This window comes from Sminthopsis crassicaudata, chromosome 3 (assembly GCF_048593235.1).
Source record: "Sminthopsis crassicaudata isolate SCR6 chromosome 3, ASM4859323v1, whole genome shotgun sequence".
Taxonomy (NCBI): Eukaryota; Metazoa; Chordata; class Mammalia; order Dasyuromorphia; family Dasyuridae; genus Sminthopsis; species Sminthopsis crassicaudata.
In genome coordinates, this window is record NC_133619.1 from 31,797,251 (window position 1) to 31,823,909 (window position 26,659).

Sequence of the window (26,659 nt, forward strand, 5' to 3'; positions counted from 1 at the left end):
TTAGAGTTTCTGGTTAGGTTGATTTTTGCTATCTAATTTTCAGTTAACCAGCAAGCATTTATTGAGTGCCTGCTGTATACTAGTCTCCAAGGATAAAAAGACAAAAATGAAATAATCCCTGACATGAAGAAGATTACACACTAAAGAATACTGCATTTGAAAGGAATGTATCCATTCATATTAACAAATCCTATCTTCCTTACTGTCTTGCTCCTTAGTCTTATTAGTTGTTTTTTTTTTTTAATCAGCCACTAAATAATGTGTGTGCAAATGAATATTGCACATATAAATGTGCAAATGAAAATGTATATGAACTTTAGTCCTCTTGAACAAGTTATATTAAGGCAAACTGCCTGCTCCAAACAACGTATCAAATCAGGACTATGGATATAAAATGAAAATAACATTTCCTATGTCTTCAAAGAGATTTGAAGCTAATGATAAGGAAGAGAAAATTACACATATACAAAAATATTTTAAGACAACATTGAAATGATAAAATATTCTTTAAATATAGAGGGAATGTGAAAGGGTAGAAAGGTGACACAGAAAATAGACCATTGAGCTGGAGTCAGGATAACATGAATTCAAATCCAGCCTCAGATAGTAGTTGTGTGGCCCTTGGCAAATCATTCAGTTTTTAGTTTGCCTCAGTTTTGTCATCTGTAAAATGGAAATTAAAAAGGCACCTACCTCTAAAGGTGGTTGTGAGGATTAAATGAGATAATAATATAAGTTTATCAGTGCTTTGCTGGCAGATAGTAAGATTTATAAATATTAATTATTATTATTCATAGAGAGAACACAGAGATTCCAGAACATTGTGATTACTTCTCACTTGAAAAGCATGGGTAAGATTTTGAGACCTGAGTTTCACCTAGATCAAAGGAAAGAATTAAAGGGATTAACTTTACCAGTCAATCAATAGGTAAAGATGATTGGATTGGTAGAGTGGAATCTGTCCTATCTAAAAGAGATAAGGTTTGCAAAAGAATGAAGATTGTGTGGGCACCTATTCATACTTTGGACTGGCTATTTTATTCACATTAGCCCTCACATTTGCAGGAAAAATATCCAGAGAAGGACTATAGCCACACAGCTACCTTCAAACTCTCTCGGTGTCCAAGGGATGACCCTGACATGGAGGGATACACTACCCCCTTTATTCCTTTAGTTTTTGAGTCCCAATTGGTGCATTTACATTTATATAAAACAGTTATTCACAGAAATGACACTTTTAAATTTAAATATAACTATTTACTTAGCAATAAAGGAAAATAAATAATGTCACAGGTACTCATATACTATATAAAAAATAAAGGAAGAATAAATATTATCACCGTCCACATATAGATATGGGCCACACTGTCACACCAATAAATTCAGCCTATAAACACACATACACACACATATATACACAGATGTGTGTAAATATATGTTTGTATACATATGTATATACGTGTTTATACGTACATATATACATACATTATATACATAATTAGAGATAATAGATAATATAAGAATATGGCAGAGAAACAAATGAGAAAAGTCATATATACTTTCATTAATACATTCTACACTAAAGATTTGAAGGTCCTATCAATTCTGGAATATTTCTGCCACCCAAAGATACTTTTTGGGTTAATTGTTTTAAGTCTCTTCACCATGACGCAAGTCTTCTTTCCTATTTTGGTACTCAAGAAGCACCCACAAGTTCTCACATCTTATAGTCACCCTTAATTTTAAGCCAAAAACTGCAAAGCTCATCAAGTTGGTTCTCTCTGAACCTTACAGACAAACTAGCCAACTATTTACTGACCATAACATTGTCGTATAATTAGATCTCTTCTCATACAGCAAAACAACTGCAAAACCTCTTTCTCCTTGACTTTCTCAGTCCAGAAAAGAAGCAAAGAACTGCAGTCATTTCAAAGTATCAATAAATATTTATTAAGTACTTACTATGTTCAGACACTAAACTCAGCACTGGATATGATCATCCCTTAGCCTCCAAACAATTACATGATTTTGTACTTTTTGAGTTTTACAAACTCTTGTCTTAAAACAATCACAAGCAGATGAATTAAAGGATCCCAATGTCCCACAGCTCCAGCTCATGATCGCATTTCAAAATGGTTCTCCATCACATTCTTTGTCCTTGAAAATTCATTCTTCACATTCCTATTTTAGCAGTTTTTGATAAATACAAGTGCTTTCTCTTCCCCCTCTAAACTGCCAAACTATTCACCGGCAAATGAGGCATCACTCTATATCCTTTGCAAGGTGATTTGAGTCTTTATATTTATGACGGAGTTTATTTTATGTCCCAAACTTCTCAAATCCCATCTTAAAATGGTATGTCTTTACATACAGATTATAGCAGTTTTTATTAAAGCAACATTTAGTGTTCCTTCCCTCACTTCTTATTCCTTTCAGAAACCAAACTCTTCATCTATTAAAGAGATAATACTCTATATAATTTGCCCATTGCTTTATTTTTTAAATAAAATAAGGGTTGGTATATATCTGCCCCTCTAAGCCCTTAAACTGATCATTGATAGATAGCATTTTAAAAGATTAGTTCCTTTTATTTGAAAGAAATTTATTTTATTTGAATTTGATGGGAAAAGGGCTTGAATGAATGAACTGGGTCATTGTATTTCTTTTTTAGAAACATCAACCAGTATTCATTTCAGGCTTTCCTCTTTCAATCTTTGGTTTAAAGAACCATTCACTTCAAACTATACTCGTTGGTTGAGACTAATTGCTTAATGCTCTATTCCCATGTAAGGGGCAACATGTTTGCTCCTCTGAACCAAATGTCACATATACACAATAGAAAAGATGATAGTTCTTAATGTATTTCCAGATCCAGAAGGACCATGAAGTGCCAGAAGTATATAATACTTGGTATGTGTGCATATGTACATACATACATTTAGAGAAATAGAAAAAGACAGTGATGGAAAGTTCTAAGTTTTGAAACATGTTTTTACACACATTTTCTCATTCAAAACTTATGACAACCCTGTGAAGTTAGTAGGGCAGGTATTATGATGATCTCTTCCCAATGAGGGAATCTAGATTTGGGGAGATTAAGTGACTTTTCCATAGTGATACAACTAGAAGGTATTAAAAGACAGCAAGTGAAACCAGGTATTCCTTACAAGTGCAATAGTTAATTGACTTAGCTGTGGACACAGATGTTAGAGTTTAAGTCCTTTCTCTGTATTATGGGACTCTGGCTGACACTTAGGATTTCTTTTCTTTAAATTTTCTTTCTTTTTTATTAAAGCTTTTTATTTTTTTTAATTATAGCTTTTTATTTACAAGACAGATGCATGGGTAATTTTTCAGCATTGACAATTGCCAAACCTTTTGTTCTAACTTTTCCTCTCTTTCCCCCCACCCCTCCCCCTGATGGCAGGTTGACCAATACATGTTAAATATGTTAAAGTATAAGTTAAATACAATATATGTATACATGTCCAAACAGTTATTTTGCTGTACAAAAAGAATCGGACTTTGAGAGAGTGTACATTTAGCCTGTGAAGGAAATCAGAAATGCAGGTGGACAAAAATAGAGGGTTTGGGAATTCCATGTAGTGGTTCATAGTCATCTCCCAGAGTTCTTTTGCTGGGTGTAGCTGGTTCAGTTCATTACTGCTCTATTGGAACTGATTTGGTTCATCTCATTGTTGAAGAGGGCCACGTCCATCAGAATTGATCATCATATAGTATTGTTGTTGAAGTATATAATGATCTCCTGGTCCTGCTCATTTCACTCAGCATAAGTAAAGCTTTTATTTCTAAAAAATATGCATAGATAATTTTCAACATTCACTCTTGCAAAACATTGTGTTCCAAAATAATTTTCCCTCCCTTTCCTGCATCCCCTCCCCTAGGTGGCAAGTAATACAATATATGTTAAACGTGTGCAATTCTTCTATATGTAGTTACAGTCATTATGTTACACACACACACAAAAAAAAAATCAAATCTAAAAGGAAAAAAATGTGAAAGTAAACAAAAAGCAAGCAAACAGCAATAAAAAAGTGAAAATACTATATTTAGTCATTTAATATTTCCATGCCCCCAGGCCACTTCCTAAGACTGTAAATTGTAGGTAGATGGGTAATTTGCATTGTGCAAAGGCATTTAAAATCCCCTTCAATAAAGAAATCACAGATTCTTCATCCTTCCCATTCAAAAAAAATAAAAGTGGGGGTGCCAGGGGAGGGAAAGCTTATCATTATTCATCTTGTAAGTAAGCAGCTCTGTGGATAGAGCACTTGGCCTGGAGTTGAGTTTCAAATCTAGTCTCTGATAATTAGCAATTTTATTACCTTACACAAATCATGTAATCTCTGTGCCTCAGTTTCATGCTCTGTAAAGTGGGGATAATAATAATGCCTATCTCCCAGGATTTCTGCAAGCATTAAATGAGGTAATAATTAGAAAGCACTTAACACAATGTCTGGGACACACAATAGGTACTATATATAAATGCTATGTATTATTATTATGTGCTGGTTATCTGTTCCCATTTTATAATAAAATATTAATAGAGGAGATTTTGTGTTTGAGGAGTGATGATGAGCCAGCCCAACCCCATTTTAAAATGGCCTCACACAATTTACCCCCTTCCTTTATTTTCCCCCTAAGCCATTTCATAATTACCTCATCCCTCTCTAGATAAATATTAGGCTCATGCTTATATTGGTCTCTGCCTCCAAGAACCTCAATGTGCTCTTTATTATTATTAGTCTTCACACTTTCCTAGAGTAATTGATAATAAAATAATCTTGATTTTAAAGAGATGAGAATAGGGGCACAGACGGGTTCAATGACTTCTCCAAGATTATGAAATCATTCAGTGATAGACCTGGAAAAAGAACTGAGACTATTTGATTCAAAATAATTTTAACTCTCGGATAATCTTTTATTTCAGATTATTAATGTTGTCAGCAAGGTTATTATTACCAATGGGGATTATAATAATCATGGAGCTAAAACCAAAGGTTGTTCTTACAGATCTCTCCATATTGTGACAATTGTGCAGCTGGGATTATCACAAAAGCAATAAGTTTTTATTTTGAAAATTATTGAATGCCCACAAAGAAAACCTACTTTAAAACATATGTTAAGCTTAACAAGGTTTAGAACAACTTTCTGCTATACACAAAAAAGTATTTATTATAGAAAAATAATGAAATGCCAAGAATACTTCCCGTTACCTGTGGTAGAAAAGCATGAATCCAATGAAATGCATGTCTGGAAGAAGTGAGTCTTGGAAAGAAATCTGTCATCCTGGAGCAGTGGAAGAGAAAACCCTTGCTTATCCAGAAATTGTCAAATGGATAAGATGTATTAGTATTTCAGAAGTCGTGTGTGTGTGTGTGTGTGTGTGTGTGTGTGAGAGAGAGAGAGAGAGAGAGAGAGAGAGAGAGAGAGAGAGAGAGAGAGAGAGAGAGACATTGTTTTGTTTTGTTTTTTAATTTTCCCTCCTTAGAAATCTTTCTCTTCTCTTACTCCCTCTCCCTCTCTCCCTCTCTTCCTCTCTCCCTCTCTCCCTCCCCAAGGGACTCAAAATTGAGTGAATTGCCCAGTGTAATAGAAGTTCTTAGTGTCAATTTTCTAAGTCCAAATTTGAACTCAGATCCTCCTGATTCCAAGACTGAAACTCTATCCAGTATGCCACCTAGCTTCTCCTTGAGAATCTCTTTAAAATTAATATATATATGGCAGTTGGGCAGTTAGGTGGCTCAGTGGATAGAGTATGGAAGATTCATCTTTTTGAGCTAAATTTGAACTCAGATAGCTATACTATATCTGGGGAAATCACTTAACCCTGTTTACCTCAATTTTCTCATCTGTAAAATGGGCTAAAGAAGGAAATGCAAAACTACTCCAATATTTTTGCCAGGAAGACACCAAATGGGGTCATGAAGGGTCAGACACATTGAAGTGATTGTACCACAATAATAATATGTCAGTTGTAGGCAATTTGGTTTTAGGCCTTTCAAAAGTTTTTGATGGAGTGATAACTCATATATTCTAGAAACTGTGACCTCATTAATTTGGCAGTTTCATACAAAGATACAGATTGCAACCCATATATAATGATAGTAATTGAAATTTGTAGAATGCCTTAAAGCATCCAAAACACTTTACTTACATAATTGCACTTGAGCATCATGATGCTTCTGTTAGCTAGATAATACTTGCAGGATATTACTCTTCCCTCAAGGAAATTGAAGCTCCTAATAGGTGTGACTTGCATCACAAGGGTTCACATCAAGTCATAATTTTGTACCAGGCAGCCTGATGTAGTGGAGAGGATGGTGCATTTGGATAGAAGATGTGCCATTCAATTCTGCTTTTGACAGTAACTAGCTGTTTGAGCATATCCCTAGAATACCCGTTAGTGACCCAAGTCACTCCCTCATCTAGTCTTTCATGGTTAGATGGAAACCCCCATGATTAGCAAGTACTTATTAGAGATAATGGGTGTCATTATCAGCAGAGGAAATTAGGAGGGACAGAGAAGCCTATAAGTAGCTCTTGCTCAGGAGACAAGATGGCAGTCCATGGACCACTGGGCAGGGAAATTCATCCTACTAAATTGTCAGAATTACCATAACCTACTGGCTTGATATTGATTCTCTGATGTTCATATTCTTGGATCCAGGTTTGTTTGAATCAATTCTTTTGGATTTTAATCCTTAAAAAATTTTGCATTCCATTTTGATTCCCCTGAAAAGATGCTCTTAGTTTTATTCAATCCTCCTCCCAGTGCCTCTAGGCACCCTTATGATGAATTAGACATGGATCTACTTTAGGAGCTAGATGGTCAGTGAAAGAATTATAATGACATAACACTACATATAGTTTATTAAGAGAATGAAACATTTCATCTAGCTTTTTTTCTCATAAAAATATTTTATCTTGTTGAACCCTTTTCATGCTTCTGAAAACACCATTATAACAAGAAAACATATATTGTCCTTTTATATTAAAGAGGTCATTCAGTCACTATACAATTGAGGATTAGAGAAGAATTGAACCAAACTGCAAGAGTAGTTAAGATATTTTGCATATATTTTGGAGCAAAGAAAATGGTAGCAAGTACAATGGTCTCAGTATCAATTATTTTATGACAAAAAAGTCAAAGACAATGGTTTTGAAAAGACCCAAAGACAGATCATTCTTCCTTTTACTCTCTTGCTTATGGCGTTTTAGTCAATTCCAGAGAGAAACTGACCCACTTGAATAATTTGAATAACCAAGTGAACAAGCACATTTAATATGATTTTTTTTAAAGCGGTGCATAGATTTTAGCATATGATTTTAGCAAGCTCACTTTCAGAGTCTAACAAGATAATGCATTGTGTTGATAAAATGCATAAATGCATACATTATTCCCGCTTAAATTCAGCTTTAAGATTGTCTAAGTCAACTTATTTTTAAATGTAAACCCTCAGCTCATACATACATATTAATAGTAAATTATTCAAACTGTAAAAACATTTTAAGTAGAATATAAGTTCCCTGAGGGCAAACACTGCTTTATTTTTTCTTTTATTATATAGTACCTCACACTTCTACCTCTGGCATTTAGGCAATGGTTAATCAATATTTGTTCCTTTAAAACAAATTAAATAAAAGAGTGAAAATGCAGTGCTGAATATCCTCATCTTAGTGTGTTAGAAAGAGTAGAGAGTCAAAACATCAGGTTGTATTCTTGCCTCTGTAACTAACTTCTTAAACACTTTGTTGAGTCTCCAGATCCTCACTTTTACGATGAGAGTTTTAATTCAATGAGGGCTAAAGTCTATTCTTAAAACATCTTATTACTCAATGATCCAACCAGTTCTAATGTCTTCATTTCTTCAGCAGTAGCCATTATATCAATCATCACCAAACCTTGCACTACCCTCAGTTAATTCTAACTGAATTTGAGTAGATGTGATAGCACCTAGTGATATTGGCTGGGCTCAAGGGAAGTGCAATGGAAAGTGTTGCATTTTCCTTCAGAAGACCTAGATTTGAGTCATGACTCTGCCATAGACTACCTCTGTATCTTCAGGATTTGACTTTCTGTATCCCAGATTCTTCAGCTTCAAAATGAGGGTGAAATAGAATAAATGATATCCTCTGTGACTCTCAATTCTAAAATTGAGGATGCTATTCTCTTCAGTGGCAAGTATAATATACTGTCTTGTAGGGTTTAATGCTGAATTAAGTTTGCCCAGAGTTCTAAAAGAAAATGTTAGTCTGAGTGATAGTTGCTAGGAGTTAATCCAAAATTATGAGACAGCATCCCTTATAAACTACTCAGATATGGACAACAAAACAATCTGTATGATTACAGAATGAATGAAATCTATCTGATTATATTCTGAATTAAAGGGGATGGGGAGATAGAGTGACAGCAACAGAGGCAGAAAGAAAAACAGAGACAGAGCAAGCTAGTAACAGACACATACAAAGTGAGAGAGAGACAGAGACAGACAGACAGACAGACAGACAGAGGGGGGAAAGGAAAGAGGGAGAGAGGAAAAGAGAGAGAGAGAGGGAGGGAGAGATTTTTTAGAGGATAGATGTTAAAAATATGGCAGCTCAGTGTGACACTGGACATAACAGATATTATATTTGCTTTTGAATCGTCTTCTTGTTTGTCCTTCATTCTTGAGCAGGACCATGACATCAGGAAGATGATATCATGACCTGTAAGTGAGGATTTAAGTGAGGGAGGGCAGTGCAAAGTCACCTGCCTCACTTTCCCCTCCAGAGCCACCTGGGTTTAATGACATGATCAAGGCAACTGGAGATGGCCTCAGATAAAAGGGAGAACTAGGTCTTTTTAGGTTAAAGTATTCCACAAGTCTCAGTTTAATTGATTTCATGCCCATTAAGTGAATAAGGCTAGATAGAGTCCAAATGAACAGAGGAACAGATTGGAGGCAAAGAATGAGAAGTTACTCAGCAGACTGACTTGTTTAGAAATGTTGTATGCAGTGAGATTATTCAAGCACAACGTGAATCAACTCGGCTTTAACAACAGAACAACTTTTCAAGCAATATTTATCACTCCTAAGAGAGAAAAAAAAAACACCAGAGTTTTATAATGACAGAATTGTGAGTTACTTTGAGCACATGGGTCTTCCTCACTTAAATGTTTTGTGTCTTTGACAGCTTTCTGTAAATGTATTCTCATTCTTCCTCACTCCCAGAATTTTTTGTAAAGTCATGACTCACATTTTGTGTAGATTGTTATATTTATTATTTATCAATTTGTTTAATATAGGGATAGTATGAAATTTCTTTGTTTTGTTATTACATAAATAAGTATGTTTAAGATCTAAAATTGATAATAAGCATTTAGTTTTATAAATAGAAATATATTCATAGGGGCTTAATCCTGGGTCTGAGAAGAGAAAATATATCCCCTTATAACAAAATTGTACTACTGGTTCCCTGGGGGATGTTGAGGTAATAATATAGTGATGGTCTTTTTCTGCTCCCTTAGATTTACCAATGTAAGGACAAATCACAGTGAACAAGCCAGCTCAGAGAATGACTACTTGCCCACATACTCAGACTGAGTCACTGCAGTGTAGGTAGGTCACCCCTACACATCTGTTATACAAAGGAAAAGAATTATATCATTTGTGAGAGAGATGCACTAGATGTTGATTTGCACAGAAGAACCAACCCAGTAGTGATCTTTAATTGAGTTTTGCTAGAATTGATAACATAAATATCCAAATAAATATGCAAGCTTATTGACTTCCTTTTTGAAGGCAATTTTGAAGGCAAATGACTTGTTCAGAGTCACACAGCATATAATTTCTGAGACCAGATTTTAATTCAGATCCACCTAATCCCAGGATCAGTGTTCTATCCACTGTGCCTCCCCGCTGCTCCAAATTTATTTGACTTTCATCAAGAAAAGTGACAGCCAGGGAATAAGTAAGTTTATCAAGATAAATTTAGTGAATACATTTTATTTTTAGGAGTAAGAAATGTGACCCAAAGGGACTGTCACTTCCCACCTTTTGATGCTTGCTTTATATAATGACCATTGAGAAAGTCTTTAGCCATTCTGAAAAACACCACTAAAGATGGTCTTCCTTCTAGAAAATAACCTAAAAGATAGGAAGAAAGGGTAGTGATAAAATTCCTTTCAAATCTCTTTATGAGTTTGTCTTATGTCCTAGAAAATACATCTTGTGAATTGGATTGAACTGAAATGAATGACCATCTCACAGTGAGAGTGGTTGATGGACCTTCTATTTACAGATGGCAGGCCTGTGCTGATAGACAGAGAAATAGTACATTTCAGTTGGAAGAGAAGTTTAGCCCTGGAAAGTCAGAACAAAAATGAACTGGAATAAAGATAAATCTTGCTCCACAGTAATTCACAGTACTTCACATAGGTTATGAGATTGCAAAAGAGAAGAAAACCTTTAGGCTTTTCTCTGGGTAATGAGCCAATAGTAAAATAAAGTTCCAAATAACAAAGAATAGGGGAACATTAGAATAGATGAACAGCATTAAAATCTATCCACCATTAAATCAATCGGAAAACCTTTGTAGTTGCTGTATATCTAATATCTATCTATCTATCTCTCTTGCTCTGTTGTTATCATCTTCTCATTATAGTCATCGTTACCCAGAATAGATTGATAAAACCTATAATAAATCACAAATCTGGATATAATCTTAAAACTATCTAATCTAACACATTCATTTTACAGATGAGGAAATCAAAACTAAGAGACTAAAAATGAGTTGCATAAGAGGTATAAGGCATGGGGGATGATTATTTACATTATAGAATTATGTTTTTTTCTTTTACAAAGCAACTCACTATAGGATTTTATTTTATTTTTACGTGAACTCATCCAGTTTGTACAAAATCTGTCCTGAGATTTTCCCTCTCACATATTAGTTTTTTTAAAATATTTTTAGTTCACATCTAATGTACTCAATGAATAACAACAGATTTATATGAACCAACAAATCCCATCACTAGTCATCTTTAGCTATTTATCTACTACATTGAGACCTACTAGTTTGAGAGAGTAATTTCCACTCTCAAAGAGCTTTACAGTGTAGTTGGGGGACTCTTGGCTAATGTATATGAAATGTCAACTTTAACAAAATACAATATATGCTGAAATTCTTAATTGTATGATTCCAGATAGAAATACAGTGGAATTCAGAGGAAATGCAGATTTTAAAAGGGCTAAACTCAATTATGAACCTTTGGAAGGAGAACTTTCTTTGTGCTATCCAGCATGAGTGAAACTTTGATGGAGGAGAAATAGAAGTGCATTTCAAGTGAGGGGAAGGTCATGATCAAAAGTTTGGAGGCAGAAATGAGTACAATATAAGCTACAGATATAAGGAAGACTGACAAGATCAGAAAAATACATGAAATTCATGGAAGAATACTTAGAAATTGTTATTAGATAGGCAAATAGTAAAAATCTATAGAATGAGACTGAGATTATTTTCAAATAGTGAGAATAAAAAGAAAAGTTAGGGGAGTAAATAGAACATTGGCCCTGAAGCCAAGTTCAAATTCTATTTTAGACATTACTTCGTCACTTAAACCTCTGTTTGACTCAGTTTCCTAAATTGTTAAATGAAGCTAATCATAGAACCTACATCCCAAGATTATTGTGAAGATCACTTGAAATAACATTTCTTTAAGATAGTATTTAGCAGAGTTACTAGCATATAGTAGGATCTATATAAAGTTAGCTATTATTATTGTTATTAATATAAGAGGCACTTAATAAATACTTGACTTATTTATGAAATTATTTCACTAGACAGTGCTAGAATATTCCTTCAAAAACAGGCACCTGTATTAAGAGATGAGACAAGCAAGACAGGGTAAGTGACTTACCTAGAGTCACACAGGTAGTTAATCACACAGCCAGGAATTAAGTATCCCACCGCAAGTATTTAAATCAACAGCTTCAAATTCCATCATATAATTTTGTTGCTACTATATACAATTTTCTTTTGGTTCTATTCATTTCACTTAGAATCAGTTCATGTAAGTTTCTCTAGGCCTCTCCGAAATCTTCCTGCTGATCATTTCTTACAGAGCAATAATATTCCATAAAATTTATATACCAAAAATTATCCAGCCATTTTCCAACTATAGGTATCATTTTCTAATTTTTTGCCATTAGAAAAAGGGCTACTACAAACATTTTTGCACATGTGAGTCTTTTCCTTTTTTTATGATATATTTGAATACAGTCTAATATGAACTTTATCTTGGCAAGTAGACTCCCCAAATTTTACATTATCTATAGTTATTTTTTGTATTTTTGTATAGTTGTATTTCTTGCTGCTGGACTTTGTTGTTAACATAAAAATGCTAATGATTTTTGTGGATTTATTTTGTATCCTACAACTTTGCTAAATTATGAATTGTTTCTAATAATTTTTACTTGATTCCCTAGGATTCCCTAAATATACCATCATATGATCTGCAAAGAGTGATAATTTGATTTCTTTATTACCTTTTCTAATTCCTTTAATTTATTTTTATTCTCTTATTGCTAAAGATAACATTTCTAAGACAGTATTAAATAGTAATCTTGATGGGGACACTCTTACTTCACCCTTAATTTTAGTGGGATTGGTTCTAGTTTATCCTCATTACATATAACGCTAGCTGATTATTTTAAATAGATGTTACTGATCATTTTAAGGAAAATTCCATTTATTCCTAAACTTTCTAGTGTTTTTAATTGGAATGGGTATTTGATTTTATCAAATGCTTTTTGCATCTATTGAGATAATCTTAAATTTTCTGTTAGTTTGGTTATTGAAATAGTCAGTTATGCTAATAGTTTTTTTCTGATATTGAACCAGTCCTGCATTCCTGGTATAAATCCTATTTTGTCAGGGTGTATTATCATGATGATAACTTATTGTAATCTCTTTGCTATATTTTATGTAAGATTTTTGCATTGATATTCATTAGGGCAATTGGTCTATTATTTTCTTATTATTTTCACCCATTCTTTCTTTAGGATTAGATTATTTATTTTCCAACTAATCTTTGATCTATTTTATCCTGGTCCCTTAATACATGTAATTTTTGCTGCATCATGATTTGAAAAACATGTATTTACTATTTCTGCCTTTGTACATATGATTTTGAGGATTTTATGCCCTAATATTTGGTCAATGTTTGTGTAAGGTCTATGTGCCACTGAGAAAAAAATTATTGCTTTCTGTCTCCATTCAATTTTCTTTAAAGGTCTATCATACCTAACTTTTCTAAAATTATTATTACCTTCTCAATTTCTTTCTTATTTATTCTGTGGTTCAATTTATCTAGTTCTGAGAAAGCAAGATTGAGATCTTCCACTAGCACAGTTTTGCTGTACAATTCTTCTTGCATCTCTCTTAACGTCTCTAACAATTTGGATGCTATACCACTTGGTGCATGTTTGTTTAGTATTGCTATTAGTTCATTGTCTATGATACTCTTTAGCAAAATGAAGTTTCCTTCTTTATTTCTTTTAATTAGATCTATTTCTGCTTTTGCTTTATCTGAGGTCAGGAATGCTACCCTTACTTTTTTTTTTTGCATTATTCTGGGGTTCAGGGACTCACTGCTTTTCGTAATTGCACTGGATGTCTTATAGCTAGTCTGCTGATCCTCTGACTTGTGAACTAGGACAGAGTAGGGAATAGTGCTGTATTTTGGCTAAGAGCCTCCCAGGAGATTCCTCCAGCACATGGAGAATGCTGGGTCCCTGAGCTGTACCCATGCTTTCCTCCTTTACCTCCTCACTCCCTGCCCAATTGAAATAAATCTTTCCTGAAGTTCTTCTAAAATATTTTCTGCTGGAAATTTGTTATACTTCAAATATTTATGGGTTCTGTCAACCCAAAACCAGTTCAGAGGTTTCAGATGGTGTTGATCTGAACGAAACCAAGAACTCAGACAAAAACTTGTATATTCTTTGGCATCTTAGTTCTATCTCCAAGGATAATTCCACTGACACAGTGACATATGGGGACTTCCACTGACACAGTGACATATGGGGACCAGACCACCTAACTGTAATGGGAAAGCTTCTCAGTGTTTCATTATTTGGGATTTTTTTGTTTATTCTCTTCATCTCAGCAACTCATGAAAATCTACAATAAACGGAGTCTCTTCATCTGTGTAGGTAGAGAAAATGACCATATTGATGAAATCACAGGTCCTTGGAGCATTGTAACATCCAATATATACTCAGAATATATGTTTTTTCAAAATATCTCCTATGCCTCAATTAATTGATTGAGGTTCTATAAGTAACATAATTGATAGTGAAATTCACCTAGGATCTCATCCATATATTCTCTCCGATGATGCAAATCACAATTTATTCATGTTTCTATTTTATGACTTTTCCCATGTGATTTCACAAATACGCCACAAGGGGGCCCATTCTACATTGTTGTTCACTTATTTGGTCCTGTCTGACTCTTAATGACCCCATTTGGGTTTTTTTTGTTTTTGTTTTTGTTTTTGGCAGAGCTATTGGAGTGGTTTGACATTTCCTTCTCCAGTTTATTTTTTATTTGATGAAATAGAAGCAAACAGGATTAAGCAAATTTCCTGGGTTCAAACTGCTAATAAAACTGTCTGAGGTCAAGATTTGAACTCAAAAAAAAAAAAAAAATCCTATTCAACATCATGAGGATCTTTTTGATCTTGAGATTTATATGGGTGTTTACCAATGGAGCATTTGAGTTGTTCTTGATTATTCCACATTTTCTCTATAGTACTGGCCCATCCTTTTCTTTATATATTTAGTAACAAGTTCTATCTTTTTTCTTCAGCTATAATTATAATTAAGCTTTATAACTAAGCTTCTTAAAATTTCCTATGGTATCATGTAACTAAATGTGGGGTTGCAAAAATCATAATTTATTATCAACAGATATTTGATTTATATCTTTATTTTCTATACATGTAAACCTAGGATTGTATAAAAGTAAATTCTCAGATGAAAAGAAATAATAGTGAATGGAAAAAAGTTTAAGAAATGCTGCTTTGTAATATGTTGCAACAGCTCCAGGTCTCACTTTGCTAGAGGAGTGAAATGACATGTGGTGGGTGTTTACAAGCTATAATTTATTACCAGTACACATATTGTTAATCCCATTTTACAGATTTAACCTTGGAAATGGTTAAGTGACTTGCCTCAGACAGAAATCTAATAAGTGTTGGAAACAAGACAGAAATCCAAGTCTTTTGACTGTAATAGGATCCAATGATTTTCCATACTCTACCTAACCAGATTAATCTTTCTTTTAGGTGCTGCCACATTAAATCATTATGGGTCCACCATTTTCCAGTATATTTCTAAATTGCCCATGTTGTAAAGTCTCTCTCTTTTTAAGACTAATAGAACTCATCATACTAATAGTGTAATATTATGTAAATGCATTTTATCAAAATAGCTACTATCCATAAGTAGTTTATTCTCTATATCCCTAATGTAATATATCAAACAATAACTCATTTGTCACAGTGAGACAGTTCATTAAAATTCATCCACCACTTGGCCAGGCTAAAACAGCAACAGTATAAAAATTGATGTTGCAAAACTTAACAAATGAGGGAGTAAGGAAAGTGCGATTCAGGAAATTGCAGGCCTGCCCTCTGGGACCATTTTTGGGTCACTTGTCTGAATTTTAATATTCCAATTGTTTTACAGAAAGTCTCTAAGTTATTAGACTGGGAGGGAAGCCAATTTACAACGAAATGACTGCAATATCGAGGGCATTCAATAAACGAGAACATGATGTCACTCGGGACTCAAGGGTGAAAAAGTTATCATACTGTTGATCACTGGGTTGCAACTCACTTTTACAACTAAATTATCACATGGCTTAGAGAACCTGCTCTACTTCATTTGAATTTGCCTAAATCATTTATTTGTTTATTTACAAATATTTTATTGATTTTTAAAAGAAAATACTTCTAATATTCTCTGTCATTTCCCAATTTTACCAAACACAGATGAAAATAAAATCTTCCTTTGTACAATAATAACTATAACAACAAAAGTAGTTAAAGCAAAGAACATATTGATCAAGTCTTACAAGGTATGCCTTGATCCATACTTAGGAACTGTCACTTCTTTGCTAAAATTTAGGATATTGTCTATGTACTTTAAAGAAAATTGGATTTTGCTTTTGTTCTCCCATTATCAGTTGGAATATTGACTATTCTAAACCAGGACTTCTTAAACTTTTTTCACTCACAACCTTTTTGTACTCAAAAAATTTTTATGTTATCAATTTTTAATAAAACAGATATACAAATCAAACTTTTATTGATAGTAAATCATAAATAAATTTATTTTAAACAGTTCTTTGGCATACATATAATTTTACCATTTGTTAAAGACAAAAGCAAATTTGCATACTAACAATATATTTTTATATAAAGAATTAAATTTTGGCAGAATATTTAATAACTTTTACTGTTGACAAATTTTTCACAATTCCCATATTCAGTTATATAATTTCTTATGGGGTTGTGACCCATAATTTAAGAAGTTTTGTTCTAGACTAGCATGATATGACTTATGGGGTTCTGAGCTAATTGTGTGTGTTCGTGTGAGTATTGTATTGGTTCAGTGAATCCAGTATAACTTTCTTACAATGATGTTTTTAAAGACATAATATAAAATAAACAGGATTACAAAGAAAATCAATTAGACTGAAGATCATTTATTGAGATATTTTTAAAAAATGAATTTGTAGTCTCCACATTAAGAACTCCTGCTATGGATTAGTACAGGATGGGCACATGACAAGCACCAAGTAAATATATAGTGATCACTCAGTTTGTATCTAGGCTTATAGACAATGGGCATTCAAAATTAAAATTTAAAAGTTCCTGCCCTCAAGGAGTTTGCAATCTATTTGATAGCCATATATGAAAGAGAGAAAGAGACAAAAACAAAGAGAGAAAAAGACAGAGGGAAAGATAGAGACAAAGGTAGATATAGACAGACACAGACAAAGACAGACACATACAGAGAGACAGACATATACAGAAAGACAGAGAGAGAGACACAGAGAGGAAGAGAGAGAGAGAGAGAGAGAGAGAGAGAGAGAGAGAGAGAGAGAGAGAGAGAGAGAGAGAGAGAGAGAGAGAGAGAGAGAGAAAGAGAGAGAAAGAGAGAGACAGGGAGAGCGACAAAGAAAGAGAGAGAGAACAAGAGAGAAAGAGGAGAGAGGGAAGGAGAGAGGGAGGGAGGGAGACAAGGAAGAAGAAAGGGAGGGAAGAAGGGTGTATAGTTGTATACAAAATAAATGCATAGGAAATATAAGGTAATGGATGTGGGAATTATCAGCTAGGTCAGTTAGTGACATTTTTATCTGTTCTTTAAAGGAACTGAAAAATATGTTGATCCAAAAAGAGTTGTGATATTGAAGATCATGTTGCTTTCTCTTGATGTCTCATATTAAAAGTGAAAATAAAAGTTGATCCTTTAAAATTTACTGTTAAAATAGGCTTTGTCCTTTATCAAATCTTAGCAGCATGAATTCTAATGTAAAATTATGAAAGTGTCTAAATTTGCCATTGATTGAGGTTGATTCTTAGACTAACCTCAGGGACCATCAGGTTTAGAATTTCATACCTATTCAGAGAGCCTGCTGGTAATTGAGCCATCTCCAATCCATTAGTCATTGCAACAAGATGGGCCGGGGGAATGGAACTGATTGGTACCTAGTACAGAGAATAGTAATGTCTCCTACCTCCCTTCCTTTCCCCTACCACCTCAATTTTCTATCTGATTTTTAACTTTTTCTCCCTAATTTTGTGATGTTATCAGCTGTTTGCATTTTCCAAAACATAGTTTCCTTCCATAAGTCATGTGGTTGATTCCATTAATCTTAAAACTTCCTTCTCTAATATTGTCTATTCATTTCTGTAAATTATAATCTTCATGAATTGCCTAGGAGTCTGAGAAGTTAAATGATTTGACTCAAGTCAAAAAGTCTTTATATATCAAAGCAAGGATTGCCCCCAAAGTAAAGTATGTGGTAAGCACATGTTAAATACTTTACATGTTATCTCAGCTGATTTTCACAACACCTGAGAGGGAGGTCCCATAAAAGGCAAGGCAATTGTGAGAAGGAAGATCCCACCAATGTGACCTGGTAATACATGAGAGAATGAAGAATCCTTTTCAATAAGGGGACAAGAAGTGTTGGGGTTAGGGGGGAGAAAAGGCCATATGGAGAATGTGAAACCTGAGTTGAATCTTGAAGAAAAAATAATAATCCTGAAATGTGATTCTAAAATAGCCCTCTGAGTCATTGAGTACTGTAAATAGAGACCTTCAAGTGAGTTCTTCAAAAAATATCTTAGACATGATAGAGTTGTTCCAATGATGAAATACACATTTTTTTACTTGTACAACTTAGGCATATTCTTAATAAATTATGTATTTCTGTGTGACTAAATAACAAACCATATAAATAGAGATATAAATGTACAGAAATATTATAAGTGTATGTATTTATATAAATGTATCATTGATTTGGATAAAATAATCCTTACAGAATCAAAGGGGACACAATGGCAGAGAATCAATATTAAAGATAAGAACCTGGAGGCAAGAATATCTGAGTTCACATTTGACCTCAGATAGTTACTAGCTATATGATCCTGAGCAAGTCACTTAACTTCAGTTTTCTGACCTGTAAAATGGGCATGATAACAGCACTTACCTCCTAGGGGTTTTTATCAGAATCAAATGAGAAAATATTTACTTTTAAAAAATGCTTTTAAAAATGCTTAAAATATGTTTTCCCTTCTCCTTTTCCTTTCTAATTTTTCCAGTTATCTCTGCAACTTTGAAGACACTTCTTTAAGTCTCAATTATTTAAAATGATGATATTATTGTGCTCAGTTGAACCTTAGCTTCAACTCTGTGATCCCATTTGGAATTTTCTTCTTATTATTATTATTATTTTTCTTTTTCTGAGGCGGGGGTTAAGTGACTTGCCCAGAGTCCCACAGCTAGAAAGTGTTAAGTGTCTGAGATCAGATTTGAACTCAGGTCCAGGGCTGGTGCTCTGTCCACTGCACCACCCAGCTGCCCCCTCATTTGGAGTTTTCTTGTCAAATACTAGAATGTTTTGCCATTTCCTTCTCCAGCTCATTAAGTTGAAAAACTGAGTTAAACAGAGAAAAGTGACTTGCTCAGGAACACATAGCTAATAAATATCTGAGGCCAGACTTGAACTCGGGAAGATCCTGACTTCAGGCCCCCAAGCTATTCACTATACCACCCTGCTGCTCTGGTATTAGTTCTACAGAGTCTCTAAACCTCCAGTCCCATGGGAAGAAGAAAGAATATGTGAGTGAATGATTAAAGCATATATTAAATCCTAAGCCAGAGAAACAGTCCCTCATTTTTCCCAACATCCCATGATAATATCAGAAACCTTAGATAAGACAGTTTTTGCAAGGTTGGCGCAGGGGGCCGGGCCTTCCTCATGACTGACATCAAGTGTCACACTCAGACATGTTTCTGACTCACTTCAAAACAGACATATTCTCCCCTTTCCATCTTAACACCAGACACAAATTCCATACAAAGACATACACTCCCCTTCCCATCCCCAGTTTTCAATATCTTTCCTAAAAGGAGAACAGTGGAGTAACAGGAACTTGTTCCCTTGCTTGATATCTCACTAACAAGGTTAACTTCAAAGGGAGCACAGTCCTACCCACCCACCATGTGCTAATAAACACCTATTTATTCAGGCTTTGATTACTGCTTTTCACCCTCCCAACAAAGCTGGAATTGTGACATAACAGCCACTTTCCAACAGCAAGTGGGACTTTGATGGAGAGTAAATACACTGGGGAGAGACTGTGCGGTAAACTATGGCTACTTGCATAGGGAAACCTACCTATGCGGGTCCTCTGGAGACTGGAGAGCAGGCAGAGATGTATGACACTAATATGGGAATCAATCACAATATTCCCCCAGAAACTTTGGAATAACTCCAGGTTATAACATGTCCACATGAAATTTTCAGTGGAAAAATAGCAAATGTATGAAAGAGGATGAAATGGTGATGAGGACTGAAGAACATCAAGTTATAGAAGAGAGAAAGATTTAGAGTTGAAGTTTAAAGACCCCCTCAGTGTCTCCAGTCCTATATTTTAGACAGGAAAGACTACCATTGTTTCTAATTTCTCTAGGTGAAATTTTCATGTTTAGGGAATCACGCATATACTTAAAGTGAGTTATTTCTTAGACTGATCTCGGAAGAGAATCTTCTTTACCTATATAATCTATGATTATCAAAATCAATATTTTTTAAATAACTCCATGAATCAGAGGTGTACTATAGGGGAAATACTGAATCTTTTTGGCATTTTTCACTTATCTCTCCGGAAAAGAGGTTTTTAACCTGTGATCTACGGAATTTTTAGTATGTTTTATATTTTGATAACAGTATTTCAGTAGACTTGCTTTCCTTTGTAATTTTATATCATTAGAAGTCATTCTGAGTAAGGTTCATGGACTTTACCAATTGGCCAGAGAGGCCCATGACTCAAAAAAAGTTTGAGAACCCTTACTCTAAGATTCCCAATATATGCATAGCCACATTCCCTGAATAATACTCTGTTTTCTTCTAATATTTACTTCAGTATTTATTAATTCAATATGAAAATTAATGAAGAAAGCTATTGTCACCCAAGAGTTTAGAGGAAATTTTATGCTGGCTGAGTCATTTATCTCTGTCCAAATCTAGCCAGCAGGATTCCCTTCTTAGTTTTATTTAGATAGCGTTCCTATTCATTGGCTCAACATGCTTCTCTTCTGTTATTTTCCTCTGAAAGAGACTATCGTCTCCCTCCATCAGCTCGAAGGTGAGCTATATACATTTTATTTTAAAAATTCCTGAAAATCACTGAAAGATACCAAGAAGAGGCAAAATAGCTTCTTTTAGTGCTTCTCTTTTGTATTCCAGTCCTTCTTTTTCATCATTCACAGCTAAATCAAGTTATTTAGATTTAACAAGCTTTGAACCTGGCCCAGATGAACAAAAGTATCCACTAAGCATATTTACATTTGTTTAATGAAACACTACATTAGTTTGGAATTAAAAGGATATTTTAAAGCCATAATACAACGTTTGATAAGCTGAAATTTTTCATGAAATAAAGACGGACCGAATATAGAAATTGGGATTTTCTTTTAAGGGCAATTTTAAAATCCATACCATAAAGGATGAATCATGTGTTTGTGCTTTCTTTTTCTTTCTTTCTTTCTTTCTTTTTTTTTTTTAATTCCTAGCCTTTGATTTAATTGGTATTGGAAACTTTCAATGAGAAAACTTCCTTTGCCAATGCAGATATGAATTATTCTTTAACTTAAAATGTTAAATGAAGAAGCACTTAACTTTTTTTTTTTCATAGACCCCTTGGGGAGCCTGGTGAAGCTTATGGACCTCCTCTCAGGATCATGTTTTTAAGGATAAAATAAAATGAATAGGATTATAAAGGAAACTTATTATCCTGAAGTTATCAAAAGATACATTATAAAACAAATCCATGAATCCCAGGTTAAAAGGTTATGTTTTGGGCTGTATTGTCTAGGATATTAGAAGGTAGATTTATTTGCCCAGTATGATAATATTTATTGGAAACAGGACTTAAATCTAGAGGTTCCTGACTAGGATAGTTAAGGATGGTTCCTATCCTCTCTTCTATACCACTTCTCTCACATGAATAATATTAATTGTAATAATTTAGATTTTAACTTTATTTTAATTTTAAATTTATTTTATTATTTATTTAATTTATTTTTATTCTTAGAATACACACACACACACACACACACACACACACACACACACACACACACATTCCAAAAGAAATATAATCTCCTTGATGGGGGCATTTGTTCCAATGATGGGAATCAAGGCTCCTCCATACTTATCTGTTCATTCTATGCAACTTTCATCCATGTTTTCTATCATATAGGTGGCTCTGTCCAATGTCCTGAAGACCTTCCTAGAGCTCTGCTTACTTGACTAAGTTGTTAGTGGAGGACATGGGTTAGCCGTCTTTTGTACCTTGCTCTGATCACATGAAAAACATAATATAAATTTGTATGATACTTTTATATTTTCAAGGTGTTTAACATGTTTGCTCTCAATTAATCTTTAAGATATTCCTGCTAGGGGGCAACTCGTGGGTGTCGTGGATAGAGCATCAGCCTGGAAGTCAGGAGGACCTGAATTTAAATGTAGCCTCAAGCACTTAACCCTTCCTGGCTGTGTGACTCTGGGCAAGTCACTTAACCCCAATTGTCTCAGAAAAAAAAAAAAAAGATAGCCTTGTTATCTACCTAACATTTTACAAATGAGGACCCTGAAACGGAAAGAAATTAAATTACTTGCTTATAAACATCAAATCATTTTAGTGGCATAGGAAAGTTAACTGAAGGTCTTCCTGACTTCAGATCCATGGTAAAGTCAGTGCCTTCAGAGCACAGATGACATCCTTTGTTATCTCTGTGTCACCAGGGATTATCATAAGGCCTAGAACATAATGGATGCTTATTAAATGGATGTGGAATTGAAGAAAATTGGTAATATTGAAGGATCTTCTTCAAAATAGACTGCTCTTTGTGACATATGACGCATCTAGGGAACAAGCTATTCTGGGTACCTGTGATGATTCAGAAGATCCTTGTAGTTTCTCGGAGTATTTCTGTGTCATCACATTATTTATCCCTGGACTAAAAATTAATGGTTGATTAACAGATAAATGTGATTATTAGAATGCTAACAAATTAGAAATTAACAATAATGATGTATCTATGATGTGCTTGGAAAATTCTTCTTTCATTAGACTGTGAATTTCTTGAGAATAAGAACTTTTTGGCTCTTTTAATATTCCTATCATATAGCTAAGTGCTTGGCACAAAATTGGCACTTAATAAAATGTTCATTGACTGACTGAAAGAGATTTTTGATCATATACTATATTCATCAATTCAACTAGTGCTTATTAAGTACAATCCCTGTACCAGGTACAAAGCATCAATCCTATACAAAGAACAGATAATTACCACAATGCTTGGGCCATCAGCATTGTGCTAGATCTTTTACCATCATGTGCTCCATTGGCAGCCTAGTCACATAGGTGGAGCTCTAGAAAGTATACTTCTAGTGGCACACACTAGAACACTGGGCCAAATCTAGAAATGTGAATTTCAGTAGGGATAAATAGGAAAAATATTCTTCACAAGTGCAGGATGGTAGAATTGAGAAAAATGGCTCAGAATTGTAAAAAAAAAAAAATAGATCCTCTGAAAAAAATCTGGGCTTTTTGATGGATTGCAAACTTGGAGTGAGTCAGTAGTATGTTAGGGATCCAAAAAAGCTCATGGGATTATAGCCTATACTACAAAACCCATAGCACAGAAAACTAGGGCAATGCCAGAATCCTGGTGGTTTGACCTTGTTGCAACACAACTAGAGAATTGTGATCATTTCTAGATGCTGTGTTTTCGGAGAGTCATTAAAAGGTTGGAGAACATTGAAGGGAGTACAGCCAGGGTGATTAGTGCCCTTGAGTTTATATTGACTGAGGATCAATTAAGAGAAATGGAAATATTTACCCTGGAGAAGAGAAGACAGGGGAGGCTTAGAAATGATTCTGAAGTATTTGAAGGGCTCTCATGTGGACAAGGGAATCACGCATGCTCTGTTTCGTCCCAGTTGGTAGAATGAAGAGCAACAATCAGGTGTTATAAGGAAAAAAAGGGGGGAAATGTATTTCTAACAATTAGTAATGTACAAGAAGAATAGTTTGCTTTGGGAAGCAATAGGATGGGTCTTTCCCAGGCAGGATGAAATGGCCTCTGAAATGAAGAACATCCATTTTATCTTATATAGGCTGGAAAGCTTATGACTAGTGACAAAGCCAGGACCCCTTCTTTCTCATCAACTCAGCTCTTATCTAACTAACCATATCCGCTAACCATTTGTAAAAACTGTTCTCCCAAATTTTCTCAAATTGTACAGAGTTATAATGACTTTTTGGCTTTTTTGCTTTCATATATTTGTAAATTGAAAATTGCAGTGTGAAGATCCATTTCAGAAAAGCCCTTTCAAAGTTTCATTTAAATTGGTCAACCTCAACATTTAATGCTGTCACTTAAAAACTTTAAATGAGCAGATATTTAGGGAGATGATTAAAGTCACCTACCATGGCTAATTTTCTTATTACCAACTGACTCTGTGAGCAATTTCTACGGGAATATAGGGGTAAGATAGAATGATTAGTCTCATGATTGTAAACTGCTATTTATGTGTTGTGATTGCTAGACGCAAAGAAAAAGTTATTATAAGAGGAGAAACATTGAAAGCAAAGATGGACACTGGCTTTGAGTGGGTAAAAACATGAGTCTGGGGATTCAGGAAATGTAGACATCATAGACAATCTCATTCACTAGTTTCTTCTTCCTACTACTTCTTCATTGAATTGTTGATGTGTAAAGTTTACATAAGATGAGAAACAGTGATTGAGGGCTAGAAAGAATTTCAATTCAACAAATATTTTCTGAGCATCGACTCTAAAAGACACACTGGAGTATGCATTGAGGCTAGGGGGCACTAGTAGAGCATTCGAAATGATTCTGTCCCTCCTTTCCAGAAGCTTGCAAACCAATCTTAGCGATAAGACATGTGCATGAGTGCATACTGTGCTCTGTGTAAGAGATGAACAACAAACCTACTATGAAGTAATAGTAATAGCTAGCATTTAAGCTGCAGATTAATGTTTGTGAAGGACTTTACAAGTATTATCTCATTTGATCCTCACAATAATTCTGAGGTAGATGCTAAAGTTATTATAATCATTTTGCACATGAGGAAACTGAGGCAACTTAAGTGACTTGCTCAGAGTCATATAGCTAGGAAAAGGAGGAAGAGGAAGATCAGGAGGAGGAGAAAGAGGAGGAGGATCACCACCACCACCACTACTTACTACTACTACTAATACTACTACTACTGTTACTACTACTACTGCTACTACTGTTACTACTACTACTACTACTACTACTACTACTACTACTACTACTGTTACTACTACTGCTGCTGCTTCTGCTGCTGCTACTACTACTACTACTACTACTGCTGCTTCTACTGCTACTACTACTACTACTGCTACTACTACTACTGCTGCTGCTACTACTACTACTACTACTACTACTACTACTACTACTACTACTACTACTACTGCTACTACTCCCATTTATATAGCACTTACTATGTGTCAGGCACTATGCTAAGAGCATTACAATTTTTATCTTATTTAATCCTGAGAGGTTGGAGCTATTGTTATCCCCATTTGACCAGTGATGAAACTGAGGCAAACAGAGGCAAACAGAGATTAAGTGCCTTGCCCAGAGTAACACAACCATCTGAGGTTAGATTTGAATTCCAAGTCCATCATTCTATCCACTGCACCAACACCTAAGATCTATCTTGTATATTAAAACATGATCTATGAGTTTTCTATCTGCTGTCTATTTCTAACACCTTCAAACTAAAAATGGCCAAAACTCCCATTCTTCTTCCTGAAGCCTTAACATCTCTTCACTTTCAGCATTTCTTTCAATGGCTCCTCCATCCTGTTAGTCAGCCAGATTTCACAGATGAGTTATATTTGCCTCTTCCTTTCCTTCACCCTACCTCCCCAACATTCAGATTCTCCCCATCAAATCCTATCAAATTCTAACTTTGAAAGTTCCTAGCTCTCAGTAGAAAATGTGTTATCTCTAGAATCAGAGAAATTGGGATCATCTTCTGCCTCAGTTGCTGGCTATGGTGCCTGTATGACTCTGGACAAACCATTGTTCTGAACCTTCCCCAGCTGTCCAATGGCAATAATGGATAACCATAGTTCTCACAGGGATGTTAATAAGGTTCATCTTAGGTAATGCTTTTTAAGTACATTGCAAATTGGAAAATATACACAAACATCAGTAAGTATCTCTCTTAGTGGATTTTAAGTTTTTTAAGACCCAGACAATACTCTTTCCTTCTTTGTAGTCCAGTTCCCAACTTTGTCCCTTGTATGTAACAGATGTTTGCTGAATTTGTATTTAAAGCTAGGATGATAACTCAAGGAAGAAGTCTGTTTATTTCAACTGAGTTTCCTAGAAAGGAAGTGTGCATGAGGCACTGGAATTAGACCCAAAAATTTGTTGTTGTTCAGTCATGACTGACTCTTCATGACTCTATTGGGGTTTTCTTGCAAAAGATATTGGAGTGGTTTGCCATTTCCTTTTTCTGGTCATTTTACAGATGAGAAAACTGAGGTAAAGAGGGGTTAGTGATTTGTCCAGTGTCACAAAGCTAGTAAGTGTCTCAGGCCAGATTTGTACTCAACAAGATGAGTCTTTCTGGATCCAAACACAACATTCTAGATACTGTGCCAGCAAAGTCCAGAAGACCTATACTCAGATCTCAGCTTTAATGTTTATAGTTCCATGGTCCAATAAAACATTTCATCTTTTTTTTTCTCATGTAAGATGAGAGGAGTTGAATTCAATGCAAT

General features: G+C 34.6%; 1 protein-coding gene across 9 annotated transcripts in view; it reads left to right on the forward strand.

Annotated features, from left to right (window-relative positions):
* NLGN1 (neuroligin 1) overlaps positions 1-26,659 on the forward strand; it is a 1,061,800-nt gene that overhangs the window by 948,147 nt on the left and 86,994 nt on the right. The gene's annotated exons all lie outside the window — the stretch shown is intronic.